Source organism: Taudactylus pleione, unplaced genomic scaffold (genome assembly GCF_031769625.1).
Source record: "Taudactylus pleione unplaced genomic scaffold, aTauple2 ptg000020l, whole genome shotgun sequence".
Lineage (NCBI taxonomy): Eukaryota > Metazoa > Chordata > Amphibia > Anura > Myobatrachidae > Taudactylus > Taudactylus pleione.
In genome coordinates this window covers 523501-549675 of record NW_028284422.1, presented here as the reverse complement: position 1 = coordinate 549675, position 26175 = coordinate 523501, and positions in this window count along the sequence as shown.

Here is a 26175-nt window from a genome sequence, read left to right as displayed (position 1 = left end):
ACCAATGCAGAAAGATTGTATCCTCACACCAATGCAGAGAGACTACAGCCTCACATCAATGCAGAAAGGTTGCAGCCTCACACCAATGCCGAAAGACTACAGTCTCATACCATTGCAGAAAGATTGCAGCCTCACACCAATGCAGAAAGATTGCAGCCGCACACCAATGCAGACAGATTGTAGCCTCACACCAATGCAGAATGATTGCAGCGTCACACCAAGGCATAAAGATTGCAGCCTCACACCGATGCAGAAAGATTGCAGCCTCACACCAATGCAGAAAGGTTGCAGCCTCACACCAATGCAGAAAGATTGCAGCCTCACACCAATGCAGAAAGGTTGCAGCCTCACACCAATGCAGACAGGTTGCAGCCTCACACCAATGCAGAAAGATTGAAGCCTCACACCAATGCAGAAAGATTGCAGCCGCACACCAATGCAGACAGATTGTAGCCTCACACCAATGCAGAACGATTGCAGCGTCACACCAAGGCATAAAGATTGCAGCCTCACACCGATGCAGAAAGATTGCAGCCTCACACCAATGCAGAAAGGTTGCAGCCTCACACCAATGCAGAAAGATTGCAGCCTCACACCAATGCAGAAAGGTTGCAGCCTCACACCAATGCAGAAAGATTGAAGCCTCACACCAATGCAGAAAGATTGCAGCCTCACACCAATGCAGAAAGGTTGCAGCCTCACACCAATGCAGAAAGATTGAAGCCTCACACCAATGCAGAAATATTGCAGCCGCACACCAATGCAGACAGATTGTAGCCTCACACCAATGCAGAAAAGATTGCAGCCTCACACCAATGCAGAAAGATTGCAGCCTCACACCAATGCAGAAAGATTGAAGCCTCACACCAATGCAGAAAAGATTGCAGCCTCACACCAATGCAGAAAGTTTGTAGCCTCACACCAAAGTAGAACGATTGTAGCCTCACACCAATGCAGAAAGATTGCAGCCTCACACCAATGCAGAACGATTACAGCCTCACACAAATGCTGAAAGGTTGCAGCCTCACACCAATGCAGAAAGATTGCAGCCTCACACCTATGCAGAAAGGTTGTAGCCTCACACCAATGTAGAACGATTGCAGCCTTACACCAATGCAGAATGATTGCAGCCTTACACCAATGCAGAAAGATTGTAGCCTCACACCAATATAGAACCATTGCAGCCACACACCAATACAGAAAGAGTGTAGCCTCACACCAATGCAGAGAGGTTGTAGCCTCACACCAATGCAGAAAGATTGTATCCTCACACCAATGCAGAAAGACTACAGCCTCACATCAATGCAGAAAGGTTGCAGCCTCAAACCAATGCCGAAAGACTACAGCCTCATATCATTGCAGATAGATTGCAGCCTCACACCAATGCAGAAAGCTTGCAGCCTCACACCAATGCAGAAAGGTTGCAGCCTCACACCAAGGCAGAAAGATTGAAGCCTCACACCAATGCAGAAAGATTGCAGCCGCACACCAATGCAGACAGATTGTAGCCTCTCACCAATGCAGAATGATTGCAGCCTCACACCAAGGCAGAAAGATTGCAGCCTCACACGATGCAGAATGATTGCAGCCTCACACCAAGGCAGAAACATTGTAGCCTCACACCAATGCAGAAAGATTGTATCCTCACACCAATGCAGAACGATTGCAGCCTCACACCAATGCAGAAAGATTGCAGCCTCACACCAAAGTAGAACGATTGTAGCCTCACACCAATGCAGAAACATTGAAGCCTCACACCAGTGCAGAACGATTGCAGCCTCACACCAAGGCAGAAAGATTGCAGGCTCTCACCAATGCAGAATGATTGCAGCCTCACACCAATGCAGAGATTACAGCCTCACACCAATGCAGAAAAGATTGCAGCCTCACACCAATGCAGAATGATTGCAGCCTCACACTAATGCAGAACGATTGTAGCATCACACCAATGCAGAACGATTGTAGCATCACACCAATGCAGAAAGATTGTAGCCTCACACCAATGCAGAAGGGTTGCAGCCTCACACCAATGCAGAAAGATTGCAGCCTCACACCAATGCAGAAAGATTGCAGCCTCACACCCATGCAGAAAGATTGAAGCCTCACACCAATGCAGAAAGATTGTAGCCTCACACCAATGCAGAAAGATTGTAGCCTCACACTAATGCAGAAAGATTGCAGCCTCACACCAATGCAGAATGGTTGCAGCCTCACACCAATGCATAACGATTGAAGCCTCACACCAATGCAGAAAGATTGTATCCTCACACCAATGCAGAAAGATTGTATCCTCACACCAATGCAGACAGATTGTAGCCTCACACCAATGCAGAATGATTGCAGCGTCACACCAAGGCAGAAAGATTGCAGCCTCACACCGATGCAGAATGACTGCAGCCTCACACCAATGCAGAAAGATTGCAGCCTCACACCGATGCAAAATGATTGCAGCCTCACACCAATGCAGAAAGGTTGCAGCCTCACACCAATGCAGAAAGATTGCAGCCTCACACCAATGCAGAAAGGTTGCAGCCTCACACCAATGCAGAAAGATTGCAGCCTCACACCAATGCAGAAAGATTGCAGCCTCACACCAATGCAGAAAGGTTGCAGCCTCACACCTATGCAGAAAGATTGCAGCCTCACACCATTGCAGAAAGATTGCAGCCTCACACCAATGCAGAAAGATTGCAGCCTCACACCAATGCAGAAAGATTGCAGCCTCACACCAAAGCAGAAAGATTGCAGCCTCACACCAATGCAGAAAGATTGAAGCCTCACACCAATGCAGAAAAGATTGCAGCCTCACACCAATGCAGAAAGGTTGCAGCCTCACACCAATGCAGAAAGATTGAAGCCTCACACCAATGCAGAAAAGATTGCAGCCTCACACCAATGCAGAAAGATTGCAGCCTCACACCAATGCAGAAAGATTGAAGCCTCACACCAATGCAGAAAAGATTGCAACCTCACACCAATGCAGAAAGTTTGTAGCCTCACACCAAAGTAGAACGATTGTAGCCTCACACCAATGCAGAAAGATTGCAGCCTCACACCAATGCAGAATGATTACAGCCTCACACAAATGCTGAAAGGTTGCAGCCTCACACCAATGCAGAAAGATTGCAGCCTCACATCAATGCAGAAAGGTTGCAGCCTCAAACCAATGCCGAAAGACTACAGCCTCATATCATTGCAGAAAGATTGCAGCCTCACACCAATGCAGAAAGCTTGCAGCCTCACACCAATGCAGAAAGGTTGCAGCCTCACACCAAGGCAGAAAGATTGAAGCCTCACACCAATGCAGAAAGATTGCAGCCGCACACCAATGCAGACAGATTGTAGCCTCTCACCAATGCAGAATGATTGCAGCCTCACACCAAGGCAGAAAGATTGCAGCCTCACACCAATGCAGACAGGTTGCAGCCTCACAGCAATGCATTAAGATTGAAGCCTCACACCAATGTAGAACGATTGCAGCCTTACACCAATGCAGAACGATTGCAGCATTACACCAATGCAGAAAGATTGTAGCCTCACACCAATGAAGAACCATTGCAGCCTCACACCAATGCAGAAAGAGTGTAGCCTCACACCAATGCAGAGAGGTTGTAGCCTCACACCAATGCAGAAAGATTATATCCTCACACCAATGCAGAAAGACTACAGCCTCACATCAATGCAGAAAGGTTGCAGCCTCACACCAATGCCGAAAGACTACAGCCTCATACCATTGCAGAATGATTGCAGCCTCACTTCAATGCAGAAAGCTTGCAGCCTCACACCAATGCAGACAGGTTGCAGCCTCACACCAATGCAGAAAGATTGAAGCCTCACACCAATGCAGAAAGATTGCAGCCGCACACCAATGCAGACAGATTGTAGCCTCACACCAATGCAGAATGATTGCAGCGTCACACCAAGGCATAAAGATTGCAGCCTCACACCGATGCAGAAAGATTGCAGCCTCACAACGATGCAGAAAGGTTGCAGCCTCACACCAATGCAGAAAGATTGCAGCCTCACACCAATGCAGAAAGGTTGCAGCCTCACACCAATGCAGAAAGATTGGAGCCTCACACCAATGCAGAAATATTGCAGCCGCACACCAATGCAGACAGATTGTAGCCTCACACCAATGAAGAATGATTGCAGCGTCACACCAAGGCAGAAAGATTGCAGCCTCACACCGATGCAGAATGACTGCAGCCTCACACCAATGCAGAAAGATTGCAGCCTCACACCGATGCAAAATGATTGCAGCCTCACACCAATGCAGAAAGGTTGCAGCCTCACACCAATGCAGAAAGATTGCAGCCCCACACCAATGCAGAAAGGTTGCAGCCTCACACCAATGCAGAAAGATTGCAGCCTCACACCAATGCAGAAAGATTGCAGCCTCACACCAATGCAGAAAGGTTGCAGCCTCACACCTATGCAGAAAGATTGCAGCCTCACACCATTGCAGAAAGATTGCAGCCTCACATCAATGCAGAAAGATTGCAGCCTCACACCAATGCAGAAAGATTGCAGCCTCACACCAAAGCAGAAAGATTGCAGCCTCACACCAATGCAGAATGATTGAAGCCTCACACCAATGCAGAAAGGTTGCAGCCTCACACCAATGCAGAAAGTTTGTAGCCTCACACCAAAGTAGAACGATTGTAGCCTCACACCAATGCAGAAAGATTGCAGCCTCACACCAATGCAGAACGATTACAGCCTCACACAAATGCTGAAAGGTTGCAGCCTCACACCAATGCAGAAAGATTGCAGCCTCACACCTATGCAGAAAGGTTGTAGCCTCACACAAATGTAGAACGATTGCAGCCTTACACCAATGCAGAACGATTGCAGCCTTACACCAATGCAGAAAGATTGTAGCCTCACACCAATATAGAACCATTGCAGCCACACACCAATACAGAAAGAGTGTAGCCTCACACCAATGCAGAGAGGTTGTAGCCTCACACCAATGCAGAAAGATTGTATCCTCACACCAATGCAGAAAGACTACAGCCTCACATCAATGCAGAAAGGTTGCAGCCTCAAACCAATGCCGAAAGACTACAGCCTCATATCATTGCAGAAAGATTGCAGCCTCACACCAATGCAGAAAGCTTGCAGCCTCACACCAATGCAGAAAGGTTGCAGCCTCACACCAAGGCAGAAAGATTGAAGCCTCACACCAATGCAGAAAGATTGCAGCCGCACACCAATGCAGATAGATTGTAGCCTCTCACCAATGCAGAAAGGTTGCAGCCTCACACCAAGGCAGAAAGATTGAAGCCTCACACCAATGCAGAAAGATTGCAGCCGCACACCAATGCAGACAGATTGTAGCCTCTCACCAATGCAGAATGATTGCAGCCTCACACCAAGGCAGAAAGATTGCAGCCTCACACCGATGCAGAATGATTGCAGCCTCACACCAAGGCAGAAACATTGTAGCCTCACACCAATGCAGAAAGATTGTATCCTCACACCAATGCAGAACGATTGCAGCCTCACACCAATGCAGAAAGATTGCAGCCTCACACCAAAGTAGAACGATTGTAGCCTCACACCAATGCAGAAACATTGAAGCCTCACACCAGTGCAGAACGATTGCAGCCTCACACCAAGGCAGAAAGATTGCAGGCTCTCACCAATGCAGAATGATTGCAGCCTCACACCAATGCAGAGATTACAGCCTCACACCAATGCAGAAAAGATTGCAGCCTCACACCAATGCAGAATGATTGTAGCATCACACCAATGCAGAAAGATTGTAGCCTCACACCAATGCAGAAGGGTTGCAGCCTCACACCAATGCAGAAAGATTGCAGCCTCACACCAATGCAGAAAGATTGCAGCCTCACACCCATGCAGAAAGATTGTAGCCTCACACCAATGCAGAAAGATTGTAGCCTCACACCAATGCAGAAAGATTGTAGCCTCACACTAATGCAGAAAGATTGCAGCCTCACACCAATGCAGAAGGGTTGCAGCCTCACACCAATGCAGAAAGATTGTAGCCTCACACCAATGCAGAAAGGTTGTAGCCTCACACCAATGCAGAAATTTTGCAGCCTCACACCAATGCAGAAAGATTGAAGCCTCACACCAATGCAGAAAGATTGCAGCCGCACACCAATGCAGAAAGATTGCAGCCTCACACCGATGCAGAAAGATTGCAGCCTGACAACGATGCAGAAAGGTTGCAGCCTCACACCAATGCAGAAAGATTGCAGCCTCACACCAATGCAGAAAGGTTGCAGCCTCACACCAATGCAGAAAGATTGGAGCCTCACACCAATGCAGAAATATTGCAGCCGCACACCAATGCAGACAGATTGTAGCCTCACACCAATGAAGAATGATTGCAGCGTCACACCAAGGCAGAAAGATTGCAGCCTCACACCGATGCAGAATGACTGCAGCCTCACACCAATGCAGAAAGATTGCAGCCTCACACCGATGCAAAATGATTGCAGCCTCACACCAATGCAGAAAGGTTGCAGCCTCACACCAATGCAGAAAGATTGCAGCCCCACACCAATGCAGAAAGGTTGCAGCCTCACACCAATGCAGAAAGATTGCAGCCTCACACCAATGCAGAAAGATTGCAGCCTCACACCAATGCAGAAAGGTTGCAGCCTCACACCTATGCAGAAAGATTGCAGCCTCACACCATTGCAGAAAGATTGCAGCCTCACACCAATGCAGAAAGATTGCAGCCTCACACCAATGCAGAAAGGTTGCAGCCTCACACCTATGCAGAAAGATTGCAGCCTCACACCATTGCAGAAAGATTGCAGCCTCACACCAATGCAGAAAAGATTGCAGCCTCACACCAATGCAGAAAGATTGCAGCCTCACACCAATGCAGAAAGATTGAAGCCTCACACCAATGCAGAAAAGATTGCAGCCTCACACCAATGCAGAAAGTTTGTAGCCTCACACCAAAGTAGAACGATTGTAGCCTCACACCAATGCAGAAAGATTGCAGCCTCACACCAATGCAGAACGATTACAGCCTCACACAAATGCTGAAAGGTTGCAGCCTCACACCAATGCAGAAAGATTGCAGCCTCACACCTATGCAGAAAGGTTGTAGCCTCACACCAATGTAGAACGATTGCAGCCTTACACCAATGCAGAACGATTGCAGCCTTACACCAATGCAGAAAGATTGTAGCCTCACACCAATATAGAACCATTGCAGCCACACACCAATACAGAAAGAGTGTAGCCTCACACCAATGCAGAGAGGTTGTAGCCTCACACCAATGCAGAAAGATTGTATCCTCACACCAATGCAGAAAGACTACAGCCTCACATCAATGCAGAAAGGTTGCAGCCTCAAACCAATGCCGAAAGACTACAGCCTCATATCATTGCAGAAAGATTGCAGCCTCACACCAATGCAGAAAGCTTGCAGCCTCACACCAATGCAGAAAGGTTGCAGCCTCACACCAAGGCAGAAAGATTGCAGGCTCTCACCAATGCAGTATGATTGCAGCCTCACACCAATGCAGAGATTACAGCCTCACACCAATGCAGAAAAGATTGCAGCCTCACACCAATGCAGAATGATTGCAGCCTCACACGAATGCAGAATGATTGTAGCATCACACCAATGCAGAACGATTGTAGCCTCACACCAAAGTAGAACGATTGTAGCCTCACACCAATGCAGAAACATTGAAGCCTCACACCAGTGCAGAACGATTGCAGCCTCACACCAAGGCAGAAAGATTGCAGGCTCTCACCAATGCAGAATGATTGCAGCCTCACACCAATGCAGAGATTACAGCTTCACACCAATGCAGAAGGGTTGCAGCCTCACACCAATGCAGAAAGATTGTAGCCTCACACCAATGCAGAAAGGTTGTAGCCTCACACCAATGCAGAAAGATTGCAGCCGCACACCAATGCAGACAGATTGTAGCCTCACACCAATGCAGAAAGATTGCAGCCGCACACCAATGCAGAAAGATTGAAGCCTCACACCAATGCAGAAAGATTGCAGCCGCACACCAATGCAGACAGATTGTAGCCTCTCACCAATGCAGAATGATTGCAGCCTCACACAAAGGCAGAAAGATTGCAGCCTTACACCGATGCAGAATGATTGCAGCCTCACACCAAGGCAGAAACATTGTAGCCTCACACCAATGCAGAAAGATTGTATCCTCACACCAATGCAGAACGATTGCAGCCTCACACCAATGCAGAAAGATTGCAGCCTCACACCAAAGTAGAACGATTGTAGCCTCACACCAATGCAGAAACATTGAAGCCTCACACCAATGCAGAAACATTGAAGCCTCACACCAGTGCAGAACGATTGCAGCCTCACACCAATGCAGAAAAGATTGCAGCCTCACACCAATGCAGAATGATTGCAGCCTCACACGAATGCAGAACGATTGTAGCATCACACCAATGCAGAACGATTGTAGCATCACACCAATGCAGAAAGATTGTAGCCTCACACCAATGCAGAAGGGTTGCAGCCTCACACCAATGCAGAAAGATTGCAGCCTCACACCAATTCAGAAAGATTGCAGCCTCACACCCATGCAGAAAGATTGTAGCCTCACACCAATGCAGAAAGATTGTAGCCTTACACCAATGCAGAAAGATTGTAGCCTCACACTAATGCAGAAAGATTGCAGCCTCACACCAATGCAGAAGGGTTGCAGCCTCACACCAATGCAGAAAGATTGTAGCCTCACACCAATGCAGAAAGGTTGTAGCCTCACACCAATGCAGAAATTTTGCAGCCTCACACCAATGCAGAAAGGTTGCAGCCTCACACCAATGCAGAAAGGTTGCAGCCTCACACCAATGCAGAAAGATTGTAGCCTCACACCAATGCAGAAAGATTGTATCCTCACACCAATGCAGAAAGATTGTATCCTCATACCAATGCAGATAGATTGCAGCCTCACACCAATGCAGAAAGGTTGTAGCCTCACACCAAAGTAGAACGATTGTAGCCTCACACCAATGCAGAAAGATTGCAGCCTCACACCAATGCAGAACGATTACAGCCTCACACCAATGCAGAAAGGTTGCAGCCTCACACCAATGCAGAAAGATTGCAGCCTCACACCTATGCAGAAAGATTGCAGCCTCACACCAATGTAGAACGATTGCAGCCTTACACCAATGCAGAACGATTGCAGCCTTACACCAATGCAGAAAGGTTGTAGCCTCACACCAATGCAGACAGATTGCAGCCTCACACCAATGCATAAAGATTGAAGACTCACACCAATGCAGAAAGATTGTATCCTCACACCAATGCAGAAAGGTTGTAGCCTCATACCAAAGTAGAACGATGGTAGCCTCACACCAATGCAGAAAGATTGCAGCCTCACACCAATGCAGAAAGGTTGCAGCCTCACACCAATGCAGAAAGGTTGCAGCCTCACACCTATGCAGAAAGGTGGTAGCCTCACACCAATGTAGAACGATTGCAGCCTTACACCAATGCAGAACGATTGCAGCATTACACCAATGCAGAAAGATTGTAGCCTCACACCAATGTAGAACCATTGCAGCCTCACACCAATGCAGAAAGAGTGTAGCCTCACACCAATGCAGAGATGTTGTAGCCTCACACCAATGCAGAAAGATTGTATCCTCACACCAATGCAGAGAGACTACAGCCTCACATCAATGCAGAAAGGTTGCAGCCTCACACCAATGCCGAAAGACTACAGTCTCATACCATTGCAGAAAGATTGCAGCCTCACACCAATGCAGAAAGATTGAAGCCTCACACCAATGCAGAAAGATTGCAGCCGCACACCAATGCAGACAGATTGTAGCCTCACACCAATGCAGAATGATTGCAGCGTCACACCAAGGCATAAAGATTGCAGCCTCACACCGATGCAGAAAGATTGCAGCCTCACACCAATGCAGAAAGGTTGCAGCCTCACACCAATGCAGAAAGATTGCAGCCTCACACCAATGCAGAAAGGTTGCAGCCTCACACCAATGCAGACAGGTTGCAGCCTCACACCAATGCAGAAAGATTGAAGCCTCACACCAATGCAGAAAGATTGCAGCCGCACACCAATGCAGACAGATTGTAGCCTCACACCAATGCAGAACGATTGCAGCGTCACACCAAGGCATAAAGATTGCAGCCTCACACCGATGCAGAAAGATTGCAGCCTCACACCAATGCAGAAAGGTTGCAGCCTCACACCAATGCAGAAAGATTGAAGCCTCACACCAATGCAGAAAGATTGAAGCCTCACACCAATGCAGAAAAGATTGCAGCCTCACACCAATGCAGAAAGATTGCAGCCTCACACCAATGCAGAAAGATTGAAGCCTCACACCAATGCAGAAAAGATTGCAGCCTCACACCAATGCAGAAAGTTTGTAGCCTCACACCAAAGTAGAACGATTGTAGCCTCACACCAATGCAGAAAGATTGCAGCCTCACACCAATGCAGAACGATTACAGCCTCACACAAATGCTGAAAGGTTGCAGCCTCACACCAATGCAGAAAGATTGCAGCCTCACACCTATGCAGAAAGGTTGTAGCCTCACACCAATGTAGAACGATTGCAGCCTTACACCAATGCAGAACGATTGCAGCCTTACACCAATGCAGAAAGATTGTAGCCTCACACCAATATAGAACCATTGCAGCCACACACCAATACAGAAAGAGTGTAGCCTCACACCAATGCAGAAAGATTGTATCCTCACACCAATGCAGAAAGACTACAGCCTCACATCAATGCAGAAAGGTTGCAGCCTCAAACCAATGCCGAAAGACTACAGCCTCATATCATTGCAGAAAGATTGCAGCCTCACACCAATGCAGAAAGCTTGCAGCCTCACACCAATGCAGAAAGGTTGCAGCCTCACACCAAGGCAGAAAGATTGAAGCCTCACACCAATGCAGAAAGATTGCAGCCGCACACCAATGCAGACAGATTGTAGCCTCTCACCAATGCAGAATGATTGCAGCCTCACACCAAGGCAGAAAGATTGCAGCCTCACACGATGCAGAATGATTGCAGCCTCACACCAAGGCAGAAACATTGTAGCCTCACACCAATGCAGAAAGATTGTATCCTCACACCAATGCAGAACGATTGCAGCCTCACACCAATGCAGAAAGATTGCAGCCTCACACCAAAGTAGAACGATTGTAGCCTCACACCAATGCAGAAACATTGAAGCCTCACACCAGTGCAGAACGATTGCAGCCTCACACCAAGGCAGAAAGATTGCAGGCTCTCACCAATGCAGAATGATTGCAGCCTCACACCAATGCAGAGATTACAGCCTCACACCAATGCAGAAAAGATTGCAGCCTCACACCAATGCAGAATGATTGCAGCCTCACACTAATGCAGAACGATTGTAGCATCACACCAATGCAGAACGATTGTAGCATCACACCAATGCAGAAAGATTGTAGCCTCACACCAATGCAGAAGGGTTGCAGCCTCACACCAATGCAGAAAGATTGCAGCCTCACACCCATGCAGAAAGATTGTAGCCTCACACCCATGCAGAAAGATTGTAGCCTCACACCAATGCAGAAAGATTGTAGCCTCACACTAATGCAGAAAGATTGCAGCCTCACACCAATGCAGAATGGTTGCAGCCTCACACCAATGCATAACGATTGAAGCCTCACACCAATGCAGAAAGATTGTATCCTCACACCAATGCAGAAAGATTGTATCCTCACACCAATGCAGACAGATTGTAGCCTCACACCAATGCAGAATGATTGCAGCATCACACCAAGGCAGAAAGATTGCAGCCTCACACCGATGCAGAATGACTGCAGCCTCACACCAATGCAGAAAGATTGCAGCCTCACACCGATGCAAAATGATTGCAGCCTCACACCAATGCAGAAAGGTTGCAGCCTCACACCAATGCAGAAAGATTGCAGCCTCACACCAATGCAGAAAGGTTGCAGCCTCACACCAATGCAGAAAGATTGCAGCCTCACACCAATGCAGAAAGATTGCAGCCTCACACCAATGCAGAAAGGTTGCAGCCTCACACCTATGCAGAAAGATTGCAGCCTCACACCATTGCAGAAAGATTGCAGCCTCACACCAATGCAGAAAGATTGCAGCCTCACACCAATGCAGAAAGATTGCAGCCTCACACCAAAGCAGAAAGATTGCAGCCTCACACCAATGCAGAAAGATTGAAGCCTCACACCAATGCAGAAAAGATTGCAGCCTCACACCAATGCAGAAAGGTTGCAGCCTCACACCAATGCAGAAAGATTGAAGCCTCACACCAATGCAGAAAAGATTGCAGCCTCACACCAATGCAGAAAGATTGCAGCCTCACACCAATGCAGAAAGATTGAAGCCTCACACCAATGCAGAAAAGATTGCAGCCTCACACCAATGCAGAAAGTTTGTAGCCTCACACCAAAGTAGAACGATTGTAGCCTCACACCAATGCAGAAAGATTGCAGCCTCACACCAATGCAGAACGATTACAGCCTCACACAAATGCTGAAAGGTTGCAGCCTCACACCAATGCAGAAAGATTGCAGCCTCACATCAATGCAGAAAGGTTGCAGCCTCAAACCAATGCCGAAAGACTACAGCCTCATATCATTGCAGAAAGATTGCAGCCTCACACCAATGCAGAAAGCTTGCAGCCTCACACCAATGCAGAAAGGTTGCAGCCTCACACCAAGGCAGAAAGATTGAAGCCTCACACCAATGCAGAAAGATTGCAGCCGCACACCAATGCAGACAGATTGTAGCCTCTCACCAATGCAGAATGATTGCAGCCTCACACCAAGGCAGAAAGATTGCAGCCTCACACCAATGCAGACAGGTTGCAGCCTCACAGCAATGCATTAAGATTGAAGCCTCACACCAATGTAGAACGATTGCAGCCTTACACCAATGCAGAACGATTGCAGCATTACACCAATGCAGAAAGATTGTAGCCTCACACCAATGAAGAACCATTGCAGCCTCACACCAATGCAGAAAGAGTGTAGCCTCACACCAATGCAGAGAGGTTGTAGCCTCACACCAATGCAGAAAGATTGTATCCTCACACCAATGCAGAAAGACTACAGCCTCACATCAATGCAGAAAGGTTGCAGCCTCACACCAATGCCGAAAGACTACAGCCTCATACCATTGCAGAAAGATTGCAGCCTCACACCAATGCAGAAAGCTTGCAGCCTCACACCAATGCAGACAGGTTGCAGCCTCACAGCAATGCATTAAGATTGAAGCCTCACACCAATGCAGAAAGATTGCAGCCGCACACCAATGCAGACAGATTGTAGCCTCACACCAATGCAGAATGATTGCAGCGTCACACCAAGGCATAAAGATTGCAGCCTCACACCGATGCAGAAAGATTGCATCCTCACACCAATGCAGAAAGGTTGCAGCCTCACACCAATGCAGAAAGGTTGCAGCCTCACACCAATGCAGAAAGGTTGCAGCCTCACACCAATGCAGAAAGATTGAAGCCTCACACCAATGCAGAAATATTGCAGCCGCACACCAATGCAGACAGATTGTAGCCTCACACCAATGCAGAATGATTGCATCGTCACACCAAGGCAGAAAGATTGCAGCCTCACACCGATGCAGAATGACTGCAGCCTCACACCAATGCAGAAAGATTGCAGCCTCACACCGATGCAAAATGAGTGCAGCCTCACACCAATGCAGAAAGGTTGCAGCCTCACACCAATGCAGAAAGATTGCAGCCTCACACCAATGCAGAAAGGTTGCAGCCTCACACCAATGCAGAAAGATTGCAGCCTCACACCAATGCAGAAAGATTGCAGCCTCACACCAATGCAGAAAGGTTGCAGCCTAACACCTATGCAGAAAGATTGCAGCCTCACACCATTGCAGAAAGATTGCAGCCTCACACCAATGGAGAAAGATTGCAGCCTCACACCAATGCAGAAAGATTGCAGCCTCACACCAAAGCAGAAAGATTGCAGCCTCACACCAATGCAGAAAGATTGAAGCCTCACACCAATGCAGAAAAGATTGCAGCCTCACACCAATGCAGAAAGTTTGTAGCCTCACACCAAAGTAGAACGATTGTAGCCTCACACCAATGCAGAAAGATTTCAGCCTCACACCAATGCAGAACGATTACAGCCTCACACAAATGCTGAAAGGTTGCAGCCTCACACCAATGCAGAAAGATTGCAGCCTCACACCTATGCAGAAAGGTTGTAGCCTCACACCAATGTAGAACGATTGCAGCCTTACACCAATGCAGAACGATTGCAGCCTTACACCAATGCAGAAAGATTGTAGCCTCACACCAATATAGAACCATTGCAGCCACACACCAATACAGAAAGAGTGTAGCCTCACACCAATGCAGAGAGGTTGTAGCCTCACACCAATGCAGAAAGATTGTATCCTCACACCAATGCAGAAAGACTACAGCCTCACATCAATGCAGAAAGGTTGCAGCCTCAAACCAATGCCAAAAGACTACAGCCTCATATCATTGCAGAAAGATTGCAGCCTCACACCAATGCAGAAAGCTTGCAGACTCACACCAATGCAGAAAGGTTGCAGCCTCACACCGAGGCAGAAAGATTGAAGCCTCACACCAATGCAGAAAGATTGCAGCCGCACACCAATGCAGACAGATTGTAGCCTCTCACCAATGCAGAATGATTGCAGCCTCACACCAAGGCAGAAAGATTGCAGCCTCACACCAATGCAGAAAGCTTGCAGACTCACACCAATGCAGAAAGGTTGCAGCCTCACACCGAGGCAGAAAGATTGAAGCCTCACACCAATGCAGAAAGATTGCAGCCTCACACCAATGCAGAAAGATTGCAGCCTCACACCAATGCAGAAAGATTGCAGCCTCACACCAAAGCAGAAAGATTGCAGCCTCACACCAATGCAGAAAGATTGAAGCCTCACACCAATGCAGAAAAGATTGCAGCCTCACACCAATGCAGAAATGTTGCAGCCTCACACCAATGCAGAAAGATTGAAGCCTCACACCAATGCAGAAAAGATTGCAGCCTCACACCAATGCAGAAAGATTGCAGCCTCACACCAATGCAGAAAGATTGAAGCCTCACACCAATGCAGAAAAGATTGCAGCCTCACACCAATGCAGAAAGTTTGTAGCCTCACACCAAAGTAGAACGATTGTAGCCTCACACCAATGCAGAAAGATTGCAGCCTCACACCAATGCAGAACGATTACAGCCTCACACAAATGCTGAAAGGTTGCAGCCTCACACCAATGCAGAAAGATTGCAGCCTCACACCTATGCAGAAAAGTTGTAGCCTCACACCAATGTAGAACGATTGCAGCCTTACACCAATGCAGAACGATTGCAGCCTTACACCAATGCAGAAAGATTGTAGCCTCACACCAATATAGAACCATTGCAGCCACACACCAATACAGAAAGAGTGTAGCCTCACACCAATGCAGAAAGCTTGCAGCCTCACACCAATGCAGAAAGATTGAAGCCTCACACCAATGCAGAAAAGATTGCAGCCTCACACCAATGCAGAAAGGTTGCAGCCTCACACCAATGCAGAAAGATTGAAGCCTCACACCAATGCAGAAACGATTGCAGCCTCACACCAATGCAGAAAGATTGCAGCCTCACACCAATGCAGAAAGATTGAAGCCTCACACCAATGCAGAAAAGATTGCAGCCTCACACCAATGCAGAAAGTTTGTAGCCTCACACCAAAGTAGAACGATTGTAGCCTCACACCAATGCAGAAAGATTTCAGCCTCACACCAATGCAGAACGATTACAGCCTCACACAAATGCTGAAAGGTTGCAGCCTCACACCAATGCAGAAAGATTGCAGCCTCACACCTATGCAGAAAGGTTGTAGCCTCACACCAATGTAGAACGATTGCAGCCTTACACCAATGCAGAACGATTGCAGCCTTACACCAATGCAGAAAGATTGTAGCCTCACACCAATATAGAACCATTGCAGCCACACACCAATACAGAAAGAGTGTAGCCTCACACCAATGCAGAGAGGTTGTAGCCTCACACCAATGCAGAAAGATTGTATCCTCACACCAATGCAGAAAGACTACAGCCTCACATCAATGCAGAAAGGTTGCAGCCTCAAACCAATGCCAAAAGACTACAGCCTCATATCATTGCAGAAAGATTGCAGCCTCACACCAATGCAGAAAGCTTGCAGACTCACACCAATGCAGAAAGGTTGCAGCCTCACACCGAGGCAGAAAGATTGAAGCCTCACACCAATGCAGAAAGATTGCAGCCGCACACCAATGCAGACAGATTGTAGCCTCTCACCAATGCAGAATGATTGCAGCCTCACACCAAGGCAGAAAGATTGCAGCCTCACACCGATGCAGAATGATTGCAGCCTCACACCGATGCAGAATGATTGCAGCCTCACACCAAGGCAGAAACATTGTAGCCTCACACCAATGCAGAAACATTGAAGCCTCACACCAGTGCAGAACGATTGCAGCCTCACACCAAGGCAGAAAGATTGCAGGCTCTCACCAATGCAGAATGATTGCAGCCTCACACCAATGCAGAGTTTACAGCCTCACACCAATGCAGAAAAGATTGCAGCCTCACACCAATGCAGAATGATTGCAGCCTCACACTAATGCAGAACGATTGTAGCATCACACCAATGCAGAACGATTGTAGCATCACACCAATGCAGAAAGATTGTAGCCTCACACCAATGCAGAAGGGTTGCAGCCTCACACCAATGCAGAAAGATTGCAGCCTCACACCAATGCAGAAAGATTGCAGCCTCACACCCATGCAGAAAGATTGTAGCCTCACACCAATGCAGAAAGATTGTAGCCTCACACCAATGCAGAAAGATTGTAGCCTCACACTAATGCAGAAAGATTGCAGCCTCACACCAATGCAGAATGGTTGCAGCCTCACACCAATGCATAACGATTGAAGCCTCACACCAATGCAGAAAGATTGTATCCTCACACCAATGCAGAAAGATTGTATCCTCACACCAATGCAGACAGATTGTAGCCTCACACCAATGCAGAATGATTGCAGCATCACACCAAGGCAGAAAGATTGCAGCCTCACACCGATGCAGAATGACTGCTGCCTCACACCAATGCAGAAAGATTGCAGCCTCACACCGATGCAAAATGATTGCAGCCTCACACCAATGCAGAAAGGTTGCAGCCTCACACCAATGCAGAAAGATTGCAGCCTCACACCAATGCAGAAAGGTTGCAGCCTCACACCAATGCAGAAAGATTGCAGCCTCACACCAATGCAGAAAGATTGCAGCCTCACACCAATGCAGAAAGGTTGCAGCCTCACACCTATGCAGAAAGATTGCAGCCTCACACCATTGCAGAAAGATTGCAGCCTCACACCAATGCAGAAAGATTGCAGCCTCACACCAATGCAGAAAGATTGCAGCCTCACACCAAAGCAGAAAGATTGCAGCCTCACACCAATGCAGAAAGATTGAAGCCTCACACCAATGCAGAAAAGATTGCAGCCTCACACCAATGCAGAAAGGTTGCAGCCTCACACCAATGCAGAAAGATTGAAGCCTCACACCAATGCAGAAACGATTGCAGCCTCACACCAATGCAGAAAGATTGCAGCCTCACACCAATGCAGAAAGATTGAAGCCTCACACCAATGCAGAAAAGATTGCAGCCTCACACCAATGCAGAAAGTTTGTAGCCTCACACCAAAGTAGAACGATTGTAGCCTCACACCAATGCAGAAAGATTTCAGCCTCACACCAATGCAGAACGATTACAGCCTCACACAAATGCTGAAAGGTTGCAGCCTCACACCAATGCAGAAAGATTGCAGCCTCACACCTATGCAGAAAGGTTGTAGCCTCACACCAATGTAGAACGATTGCAGCCTTACACCAATGCAGAACGATTGCAGCCTTACACCAATGCAGAAAGATTGTAGCCTCACACCAATATAGAACCATTGCAGCCACACACCAATACAGAAAGAGTGTAGCCTCACACCAATGCAGAGAGGTTGTAGCCTCACACCAATGCAGAAAGATTGTATCCTCACACCAATGCAGAAAGACTACAGCCTCACATCAATGCAGAAAGGTTGCAGCCTCAAACCAATGCCAAAAGACTACAGCCTCATATCATTGCAGAAAGATTGCAGCCTCACACCAATGCAGAAAGCTTGCAGACTCACACCAATGCAGAAAGGTTGCAGCCTCACACCGAGGCAGAAAGATTGAAGCCTCACACCAATGCAGAAAGATTGCAGCCGCACACCAATGCAGACAGATTGTAGCCTCTCACCAATGCAGAATGATTGCAGCCTCACACCAAGGCAGAAAGATTGCAGCCTCACACCGATGCAGAATGATTGCAGCCTCACACCGATGCAGAATGATTGCAGCCTCACACCAAGGCAGAAACATTGTAGCCTCACACCAATGCAGAAAGATTGTATCCTCACACCAATGCAGAAAGATTGCAGCCTCACACCAATGCAGAAAGATTGCAGCCTCACACCAATGCAGAAAGATTGAAGCCTCACACCAATGCAGAAAAGATTGCAGCCTCACACCAATGCAGAAAGTTTGTAGCCTCACACCAAAGTAGAACGATTGTAGCCTCACACCAATGCAGAAAGATTGCAGCCTCACACCAATGCAGAACGATTACAGCCTCACACAAATGCTGAAAGGTTGCAGCCTCACACCAATGCAGAAAGATTGCAGCCTCACACCTATGCAGAAAAGTTGTAGCCTCACACCAATGTAGAACGATTGCAGCCTTACACCAATGCAGAACGATTGCAGCCTTACACCAATGCAGAAAGATTGTAGCCTCACACCAATATAGAACCATTGCAGCCACACACCAATACAGAAAGAGTGTAGCCTCACACCAATGCAGAAAGATTGTATCCTCACACCAATGCAGAAAGACTACAGCCTCACATCAATGCAGAAAGGTTGCAGCCTCAAACCAATGCCGAAAGACTACAGCCTCATATCATTGCAGAAAGATTGCAGCCTCACACCAATGCAGAAAGCTTGCAGCCTCACACCAATGCAGAAAGGTTGCAGCCTCACACCAAGGCAGAAAGATTGAAGCCTCACACCAATGCAGAAAGATTGCAGCCGCACACCAATGCAGACAGATTGTAGCCTCTCACCAATGCAGAATGATTGCAGCCTCACACCAAGGCAGAAAGATTGCAGCCTCACACGATGCAGAATGATTGCAGCCTCACACCAAGGCAGAAACATTGTAGCCTCACACCAATGCAGAAAGATTGTATCCTCACACCAATGCAGAACGATTGCAGCCTCACACCAATGCAGAAAGATTGCAGCCTCACACCAAAGTAGAACGATTGTAGCCTCACACCAATGCAGAAACATTGAAGCCTCACACCAGTGCAGAACGATTGCAGCCTCACACCAAGGCAGAAAGATTGCAGGCTCTCACCAATGCAGAATGATTGCAGCCTCACACCAATGCAGAGTTTACAGCCTCACACCAATGCAGAAAAGATTGCAGCCTCACACCAATGCAGAATGATTGCAGCCTCACACTAATGCAGAACGATTGTAGCATCACACCAATGCAGAACGATTGTAGCATCACACCAATGCAGAAAGATTGTAGCCTCACACCAATGCAGAAGGGTTGCAGCCTCACACCAATGCAGAAAGATTGCAGCCTCACACCAATGCAGAAAGATTGCAGCCTCACACCCATGCAGAAAGATTGTAGCCTCACACCAATGCAGAAAGATTGTAGCCTCACACCAATGCAGAAAGATTGTAGCCTCACACTAATGCAGAAAGATTGCAGCCTCACACCAATGCAGAATGGTTGCAGCCTCACACCAATGCATAACGATTGAAGCCTCACACCAATGCAGAAAGATTGTATCCTCACACCAATGCAGAAAGATTGTATCCTCACACCAATGCAGACAGATTGTAGCCTCACACCAATGCAGAATGATTGCAGCATCACACCAAGGCAGAAAGATTGCAGCCTCACACCGATGCAGAATGACTGCTGCCTCACACCAATGCAGAAAGATTGCAGCCTCACACCAATGCAGAAAGGTTGCAGCCTCACACCAATGCAGAAAGATTGCAGCCTCACACCAATGCAGAAAGATTGCAGCCTCACACCAATGCAGAAAGGTTGCAGCCTCACACCTATGCAGAAAGATTGCAGCCTCACACCATTGCAGAAAGATTGCAGCCTCACACCAATGCAGAAAGATTGCAGCCTCACACCAATGCAGAAAGATTGCAGCCTCACACCAAAGCAGAAAGATTGCAGCCTCACACCAATGCAGAAAGATTGAAGCCTCACACCAATGCAGAAAAGATTGCAGCCTCACACCAATGCAGAAAGGTTGCAGCCTCACACCAATGCAGAAAGATTGAAGCCTCACACCAATGCAGAAAAGATTGCAGCCTCACACCAATGCAGAAAGATTGAAGCCTCACACCAATGCAGAAAGATTGAAGCCTCACACCAATGCAGAAAAGATTGCAGCCTCACACCAATGCAGAAAGTTTGTAGCCTCACACCAAAGTAGAACGATTGTAGCCTCACACCAATGCAGAAAGATTGCAGCCTCACACCAATGCAGAACGATTACAGCCTCACACAAATGCTGAAAGGTTGCAGCCTCACACCAATGCAGAAAGATTGCAGCCTCACATCAATGCAGAAAGGTTGCAGCCTCAAACCAATGCCGAAAGACTACAGCCTCATATCATTGCAGAAAGATTGCAGCCTCACACCAATGCAGAAAGCTTGCAGCCTCACACCAATGCAGAAAGGTTGCAGCCTCACACCAAGGCAGAAAGATTGAAGCCTCACACCAATGCAGAAAGATTGCAGCCGCACACCAATGCAGACAGATTGTAGCCTCTCACCAATGCAGAATGATTGCAGCCTCACACCAAGGCAGAAAGATTGCAGCCTCACACCAATGCAGACAGGTTGCAGCCTCACAGCAATGCATTAAGATTGAAGCCTCACACCAATGTAGAACGATTGCAGCCTTACACCAATGCAGAACGATTGCAGCATTACACCAATGCAGAAAGATTGTAGCCTCACACCAATGAAGAACCATTGCAGCCTCACACCAATGCAGAAAGAGTGTAGCCTCACACCAATGCAGAGAGGTTGTAGCCTCACACCAATGCAGAAAGATTGTATCCTCACACCAATGCAGAAAGACTACAGCCTCACATCAATGCAGAAAGGTTGCAGCCTCACACCAATGCCGAAAGACTACAGCCTCATACCATTGCAGAAAGATTGCAGCCTCACACCAATGCAGAAAGCTTGCAGCCTCACACCAATGCAGACAGGTTGCAGCCTCACAGCAATGCATTAAGATTGAAGCCTCACACCAATGCAGAAAGATTGCAGCCGCACACCAATGCAGACAGATTGTAGCCTCACACCAATGCAGAATGATTGCAGCGTCACACCAAGGCATAAAGATTGCAGCCTCACACCGATGCAGAAAGATTGCATCCTCACACCAATGCAGAAAGGTTGCAGCCTCACACCAATGCAGAAAGGTTGCAGCCTCACACCAATGCAGAAAGGTTGCAGCCTCACACCAATGCAGAAAGATTGAAGCCTCACACCAATGCAGAAATATTGCAGCCGCACACCAATGCAGACAGATTGTAGCCTCACACCAATGCAGAATGATTGCATCGTCACACCAAGGCAGAAAGATTGCAGCCTCACACCGATGCAGAATGACTGCAGCCTCACACCAATGCAGAAAGATTGCAGCCTCACACCGATGCAAAATGAGTGCAGCCTCACACCAATGCAGAAAGGTTGCAGCCTCACACCAATGCAGAAAGATTGCAGCCTCACACCAATGCAGAAAGGTTGCAGCCTCACACCAATGCAGAAAGATTGCAGCCTCACACCAATGCAGAAAGATTGCAGCCTCACACCAATGCAGAAAGGTTGCAGCCTAACACCTATGCAGAAAGATTGCAGCCTCACACCATTGCAGAAAGATTGCAGCCTCACACCAATGGAGAAAGATTGCAGCCTCACACCAATGCAGAAAGATTGCAGCCTCACACCAAAGCAGAAAGATTGCAGCCTCACACCAATGCAGAAAGATTGAAGCCTCACACCAATGCAGAAAAGATTGCAGCCTCACACCAATGCAGAAAGGTTGCAGCCTCACACCAATGCAGAAAGATTGAAGCCTCACACCAATGCAGAAACGATTGCAGCCTCACACCAATGCAGAAAGATTGCAGCCTCACACCAATGCAGAAAGATTGAAGCCTCACACCAATGCAGAAAAGATTGCAGCCTCACACCAATGCAGAAAGTTTGTAGCCTCACACCAAAGTAGAACGATTGTAGCCTCACACCAATGCAGAAAGATTTCAGCCTCACACCAATGCAGAACGATTACAGCCTCACACAAATGCTGAAAGGTTGCAGCCTCACACCAATGCAGAAAGATTGCAGCCTCACACCTATGCAGAAAGGTTGTAGCCTCACACCAATGTAGAACGATTGCAGCCTTACACCAATGCAGAACGATTGCAGCCTTACACCAATGCAGAAAGATTGTAGCCTCACACCAATATAGAACCATTGCAGCCACACACCAATACAGAAAGAGTGTAGCCTCACACCAATGCAGAGAGGTTGTAGCCTCACACCAATGCAGAAAGATTGTATCCTCACACCAATGCAGAAAGACTACAGCCTCACATCAATGCAGAAAGGTTGCAGCCTCAAACCAATGCCAAAAGACTACAGCCTCATATCATTGCAGAAAGATTGCAGCCTCACACCAATGCAGAAAGCTTGCAGACTCACACCAATGCAGAAAGGTTGCAGCCTCACACCAATGCAGAAAGATTGAAGCCTCACACCAATGCAGAAAGATTGCAGCCGCACACCAATGCAGACAGATTGTAGCCTCTCACCAATGCAGAATGATTGCAGCCTCACACCAAGGCAGAAAGATTGCAGCCTCACACCGATGCAGAATGATTGCAGCCTCACACCAAGGCAGAAACATTGTAGCCTCACACCAATGCAGAAAGATTGTATCCTCACACCAATGCAGAACGATTGCAGCCTCACACCAATGCAGAAAGATTGCAGCCTCATACCAAAGTAGAACGATTGTAGCCTCACACCAATGCAGAAACATTGAAGCCTCACACCAGTGCAGAACGATTGCAGCCTCAGACCAAGGCAGAAAGATTGCAGGCTCTCACCAATGCAGAATGATTGCAGCCTCACACCAATGCAGAGATTACAGCCTCACACCAATGCAGAAAAGATTGCAGCCTCACACCAATGCAGAATGATTGCAGCCTCACACCAATGCAGAACGATTGTAGCCTCACACCAATGCAGAAAGATTGCAGCCTCACACCAATGCAGAACGATTACAGCCTCACACCAATGCAGAAAGGTTGCAGCCTCACACCAATGTAGAACGATTGTAGCCTCACACCAATGCAGAAAGATTGCAGCCTCACACCAATGCAGAACGATTACAGCCTCACACCAATGCAGAAAGGTTGCAGCCTCACACCAATGCAGAAAGATTGCAGCCTCACACCTATGCAGAAAGATTGCAGCCTCACACCAATGTAGAACGATTGCAGCCTTACACCAATGCAGAATGATTGCAGCCTTACACCAATGCAGAAAGATTGAAGCCTCACACCAATGTAGAACCATTGCAGCCTCACACCAATGCAGAAAGATTGTAGCCTCACACCAATGCAGAGAGGTTGTAGCCTCACACCAATGCAGAAAGATTGTATCCTCACACCAATGCAGAAAGATTACAGCCTCACATCAATGCAGAAAGGTTGCAGCCTCACACCAATGCCGAAAGACTACAGCCTCATACCATTGCAGAAATATTGCAGCCTCACACCAATGCAGAAAGCTTGCAGCCTCACACCAATGCAGAAAGGTTGCAGCCTCACACCAATGCAGAAAGATTGAAGCCTCACACCAATGCAGAAAGATTGCAGCCGCACACCAATGCAGACAGATTGTAGCCTCACACCAATGCAGAATGATTGCAGCCTCACACCAAGGCAGAAAGATTGCAGCCTCACACCGATGCAGAATGATTGCAGCCTCACACGAATGCAGAACGATTGTAGCATCACACCAATGCAGAAAGATTGCAGCCTCACACCAATGCAGAAAGATTGCAGCCTCACACCCATGCAGAAATATTGTAGCCTCACACCAATGCAGAAAGATTGTAGCCTCATACCAATGCAGAAAGATTGTAGCCTCACACTAATGCAGAAAGATTGCAGCCTCACACCAATGCAGAAGGGTTGCAGCCTCACACCAATGCAGAAAGATTGTAGCCTCACACCAAAGCAGAAAGGTTGTAGCCTCACACCAATGCAGAAAGATTGCAGCCTCACACCTATGCAGAAAGATTGAAGCCTCACACCAATGTAGAACCATTGCAGCCTCACACCAATGCAGAAAGATTGTAGCCTCACACCAATGCAGAGAGGTTGTATCCTCACACCAATGCAGAAAGACTACAGCCTCACATCAATGCAGAAAGGTTGCAGCCTCACACCAATGCCGAAAGACTACAGCCTCATACCATTGCAGAAAGATTGCAGCCTCACACCAATGCAGAAAGCTTGCAGCCTCACACCAATGCAGAAAGGTTGCAGCCTCACACCAATGCAGAAAGCCTGCAGCCTCACACCAATGCAGAAAGATTGCAGCCGCACACCAATGCAGACATATTGTAGCCTCACACCAATGCAGAATGATTGCAGCCTCACACCAAGGCAGAAAGATTGCAGCCTCACACCGATGCAGAATGATTGCAGCCTCACACCAAGGCAGAAAGATTGCAGCCTCACACCGATGCAGAATGATTGCAGCCTCACACCAAGGCAGAAAGATTGTAGCCTCACACCAATGCAGAAAGCTTGCAGCCTCACACCAATGCAGAAAGGTTGCAGCCTCACACCAATGCAGAAAGATTGAAGCCTCACACCAATGCAGAAAGATTGCAGCCGCATACCAATGCAGACAGATTGTAGCCTCACACCAATGCAGAATGATTGCAGCCTCACACCAAGGCAGAAAGATTGCAGCCTCACACTGATGCAGAATGATTGCAGCCTCACACCAAGGCAGAAAGATTGTAGCCTCACACCAATGCAGAAAGATTGTATCCTCACACCAATGCAGAACGATTGCAGCCTCACACCAATGCAGAATGATTGCAGCCTCACACCAATGCAGAGATTACAGCCTCACACCAATGCAGAAAGGTTGCAGCCTCACACCAATGCAGAAAGATTGCAGCCTCACACCTATGCAGAAAGGTTGCAGCCTTACACCAATGCAGAACGATTGCAGCATTACACCTATGCAGAAAGATTGTAGCCTCACACCAATGTAGAACCATTGTAGCCTCACACCAATGCAGAAAGATTGTAGCCTCACACCAATGCAGAAGGGTTGCAGCCTCGCACCAATGCAGAAAGATTGCAGCCTCGCACCAATGCAGAAAGATTGCAGCCTCGAACCAATGCAGAACGATTGTAGCATCACACCAATGCAGAACGATTGTAGCATCACACCAATGCAGAAAGATTGTAGCCTCACGCCAATGCAGAAAGATTGCAGCCTCGCACCAATGCAGAAAGATTGCAGCCTTACACCAATGCAGAAAGATTGCAGCCTCGAACCAATGCAGAAAGATTGTAGCCTCACACCAATGCAGAAAGATTGTAGCCTCACACCAATGCAGAAAGATTGTAGCATCACACCAATGCAGAACAATTGTAGCATCACACCAATGCAGAAAGATTGTAGCCTCACACCAATGCAGAAGGGTTGCAGCCTCACACCAATGCAGAAAGATTGCAGCCTCACACCAATGCAGAAAGATTGCAGCCTCACACCAATGCAGAAAGATTGTAGCCTCACACCAATGCAGAAGGGTTGCAGCCTCACACCAATGCAGAAAGATTGCAGCCTCACACCAATGCAGAAAGATTGCAGCCTCACACCAATGCAGAACGATTGTAGCCTCACACCAATGCAGAAAGATTGTAGCCTCACACCAATGCAGAAAGATTGTAGCC